The sequence below is a fragment of the Protopterus annectens genome, chromosome 2.part1 (genome assembly GCF_019279795.1).
Source record: "Protopterus annectens isolate FY-2018-M chromosome 2.part1, PAN1.0, whole genome shotgun sequence".
Lineage (NCBI taxonomy): Eukaryota > Metazoa > Chordata > Ceratodontiformes > Protopteridae > Protopterus > Protopterus annectens.
The window spans coordinates 573,138,111-573,143,098 of record NC_056729.1 but is presented as its reverse complement, the minus strand read 5'-3'; positions in this window follow the sequence as shown (position 1 = coordinate 573,143,098).

Genomic DNA, 4,988 nt, shown 5'->3' with positions numbered 1-4,988 from the left:
TATCTACCATTTTTGCTAATAGAATTCAGAAAGTTATAGCTACAGTAATTTCTCCTGAACAGTTGGGATTTGTGAAACAGAGGCAGCTGTGTGACAATACTCTTACCTTAAACACATTAATGTTGTTTCTAAAAAGTGATAACCACCCGCGTTATGCACTCACCCTTGATGCTACCAAAGCCTTTGATAACGTTGATCTAAACTTCCTTTACCTAACCATGAAATTCTTTAACTTTCCTGATCTGATTATCAACACTGTTAAGGTGCTTTATAACAATGCCTCTACTTCCCTGCATATAAATAAAACGTTATCACGCCCTATTAAAATTACCAATGGCACTAGGCAGGGCTGCCCACTCTCACCTTATCTTTTTAATTTATATCTGGAACCTTTCCTTCTCTGGGTTAAACAAAAGACTTATCACCATATCCCAAAAGTCTTCAACATTGATATAAATTATTCTGCATTTGCAGATGACCTAAACATCTATTTTGAGCTTCCCAACACCGATTTTCATAAAATTCGAAATTCTATTAATCTTTTTGCTGAGGCTGCTAATTATAAATTAAACCCTGCAAAATCATCTATTTTTCCATTAAACCCTGCAAACCATTTAGAATATTACTTCCCCCTGTCTGACATTCCTCTCAAATATACAATTAAATACCTAGGAATAAATTTCACACACCATCACCAAGAACTAATAAAAGCAAACCTATATAGAGTCTGGGATCAGATAAATAATGATCTAACTAGATGGAAAAACATCAATCTTTCTTTGCTATCAAAATCTGCTATTATTAAAATGAATATTTTGCCTAGAATCCTTTTTCATCTTAACTCCATCTTCTTAAACGTTCCAAAAAATTTTTTCAGAAAAATGGAAACCACAATCAAGTTTTTATGGTTCCCTAAATCAACTAAAATATCATACAGGAATCTAATTACCCCAAAGAACAAAGGCGGTTTAAGTCTCCCGGATTTTAATTTATATTACGACATCATTAATGCTAGCCGTCTAATTCAAATAGCCTGCTATGACCCCTCTGCTGAAACTTGGAACCCAACCTGGATCAAAATCTGGTGCAACTATATATATTCGTTAAAACTCAATCCATATGCTGTCCCTTTTCTTGCACCTGATGGTGACTACAAGTTCAAGATCTTGCCTACACTAAAGAACAAAATTTGCATCTTTCAAACCCTGATGACCTCCTTAAATTTACACAATACTATTCCCATTCTCGAACCTATTCACCTAAACCCTAACTTAAAAATCAATAATAAAATGATTGATCTAACAAACTTCCCTATTGTTAAGAAAGCCATAGTTTGGCACTTCTATAACTCTAAAAATGTTGCTGAGGTCAAAGCTTTATTTGGTGCTCCTAACAAATATGATCATATCTTAAGGCAAATTAGCTCACTTATAAAACAAAAATTCTCTAACTATAGAGTGAAGGTGCAAGATATTATAGTATCACAATCTATCATTAAATCAGTTTCCCTGCGGAACAAAATGATTTTGAATACCTATAAACTTGTGTCAACCATTAAGTATAATCATTCACTTCTATTTTCCAAATATTGGGACGGTATACAAGGAGAAATTTCTATGGAGTCTAAGTGCAAAGCAATTAATAATACCCTGAATTTAACCCCCTTCAAAAACCTAATTTACACTCAGCTTATGATAAACAACAATTCCTACTATACCCCAGCAGTCTTACTGAAATTCGGATACAATAAAAACCTAACTTGTCCGTTCTGTTCCCTCCCACACGTAGATATACTTCACATCTTTTGGAGCTATAAGAATATTTACAAACTTTGGTGTTCTCTCAGAACTCAGTTGGAAAAAAATGGGATATGAAAAAAACACATTCTCTTGGCAAACTATGATTTTAAATATTATTCCTAAATCTCTTAAGGGTATCCATCGCCACATCTGTGTTACAGCCTGTGCTCTTCTCAAATATTTTATAGCCAAGAACTGGGTCAATCCCTCAATAGCTTGGGAAAACTTTACATCAATGGCAATCAAATATATATCTGCACATAAGTTATGCAATAATAACAAAAAGAAAAAAGAATATTTTCAGAATTACTGGTATAGACTTTTTGACCTAATCCAAATTAATCTTCCAAAATGTGGGTCTCTAACACTACATTCCAGGAAAACCTCCATCAGTATCATTTCTGGCCCTATAACCATTAGACATTGTTACCATCACACAGTAACTTTTGATTTTACAAAATATTTTGTTATATCATTTTGTTATCCTCTGGCATCCATGGTGTAAATATGTTGTAAATATGGTATAAATAGAAGTACATGGTGTAAATAGTTGTTTTTTATGGTTATACCCTCCTTACCGCTTTTCTTTATTCTTAAGATAGTCATATATTCTTCCTTCCAAGCCACTTTCCATTTGTATCCCTAGACTTTGACTGTAATAGGTTATTGGGGGTCTTTACTGCTTATATTGGTCTCTAAGATGTAAGCTTCCCTGTAAGATAACTGCTGTGTTCTAAATACATAGTTTTTGCACTAACTGTTACATATGTACCTATACTTTACTGCTTCCTGCAATGACTTACAGTTTTTCCTTTGTATGTTTGAAAAGTTTGAAAAATTCAATAAAAATATATTTGAAAAGAACAATTTATAGAAACCACTCGGCTATTAAAAATAAAGCTGAATTTAGCACAATCAGCATATTTGTAAGTACAGTCCAAATGGCAAAAGCAGCAGCATAACAACGTATATGATTAATAACTTTGTAAATATGAACTGAAACATAGAAAATCATGAACTGTGGCTGTGGCACAGACAGAAAATAAATGGCACAAGGCAGAAGCAGCTGAAATATACATCCTGACCCATCAATATTATATAAATATAGGGGGTAATTCAATACAGCTTACACTGTCATTTTTTCCATGTGTGCATCAAGGCATGATGGGAACACTGGCACAGTGAGGTTTAGACTCAGTAAACTCCATGTAGCGGCACACATGTACGCGTATTCACTTGCAATAACGGAAACTTTCATGGAATGCAAATTTCACCACAGGTAGTTGAAATGTATGCGGATGAAGTGAAACAACATGGTGGAGTGATCTAACACCCTTTAACACAACTGTGTAGACACAATGTCCATGTTGGTAGTGTACATGGAAATTTCCGCATACAGGAGTCTACATGGAAGCAAGGGCATGTAAAAGTCCAGAAATGTGCATAAAATGACCATGAAAAGGTAACAACACACATATAATGGGTGAATTATACACTGTAGATATCCAAAAGAATCGGGGTGGGGTGTCAGATTAGTATACATTTAAAATAATTTGTTTCCACATGTTTGCACAGTGCATCTCTTGCCACAAAAGGTTTTAAATATGGATAATAGAAATATCATTGAAAAGAGGAGCATAATGTACTCTTACAACAGAGACAGTAATAACCTGTCTTGTGTCTTTAAATTCATGTTCTCATGCTGTTGCCCAGCTTACATGACTACTAACCCTGTAGATTCCAGGCTGTCAGCATGATTATTATGCAAATGAATGCAAAATGCAGGGGATTTGTTGAATCACAAAAAGCAGGAACTGTGTAGGCTGTTCACTTCATATAAGCTCCTACACAGTGTTCATGTTTTCCATGCATGTCGATGACATCAAGAGCAGGTGTCAGGTAATGTAGTTTTTTTGGGGTGTTTTGCATGCATTTGTGCAGTGCATCACTTCGCACAAATGGTTATCCTTGTTTGAGCGAGCAGGCCACCCATGTATCAGACATGATCTAGACATCCAAAAATAGAAACTGAATGCATTCAATGAATATTGCTGAGCACTGCTGGGTATCACACAAACCCCAGTAAGGGGGCTGTGCTGTGCTCAATTCCTCCAGTTATAAGACTTTGTATAACTACTTCTGTGGCAACAGGTAATAGGTATTGGACTGGAGTGCAAATGATCCTGGGTTTAAGTGCAATGTATGGCAACTTTTCTCATACTGCTCTGATATTGCAGGTTATAGAAATGAAGTGTAATTAGCAGTAATTAGTGTTTTCTGTACATTTCATGACAACAGGAATGAAAATATAACCTTTTTACATTGTTTACCTTAATTATGCACAGCTGCACTCTGCTGCACACTGCTGCACACAGCACACTACTGCGCACTGAAGCAGGACCTTTAAATTATGTTAGTTATATCCTAAACAGGTGAATTTCATTTTAATTAGCCAATCCCACATGGTGGACCTGCTCAAGAAATGTATAAACTATGCATACAGCCTGTATTCTGATTTTCCCTTGATAGTTCAAGATCATTGGAGTAGAGACTTGGAAATTTTAACTGAGATAATGCTAGGGGCTGCTGCAGCTATTCTACATCTGCATGTGCTAGAGGCTGAAGTCAATGCTGCTGGTGCTGCTGACAATAGGCCTAGGCCGGGAAGGTTAAAAGTGTTTAAGCCCAAGGCAACCTTCCAGGTGCTACATGATGTGGAGATTGTAGAGCACTACAGGGTGGACAGGGACATATTACAAGAACTCTGTGAGCTCTGCCACCCTCTACTCAGAGCCAGAGCCAACCGAGGGGAACCCATCCTAGTGGAAACTAAGGTATGTGTAGCCCTTAGGATATTAGCTACAGGTACTTTTCAAAGACCAGCTTGGAACATGATGGGGTATCACAGGCATCAGCATACATGATACTCCACCAATTCCTGGATGCTATGCTCCTACATGCCAGTGAGCATGTATCATTTCCCCTTACCCATGAAGTGAGGGCCAGCGGTATCCAACAGTTCTACCATGTGGTGTGCTACCCTGAAGTACTAGGTGCCATAGGTTGCACTCATGTACACATCAAGGCACCACCTTGTGAGCAGGATAGAATCTACATTAACCTCAAGGGATACCACTCCATCAACTGCTAAGTCATGTGCAATGTCCAGGGGATTATCTTGAATGTGTG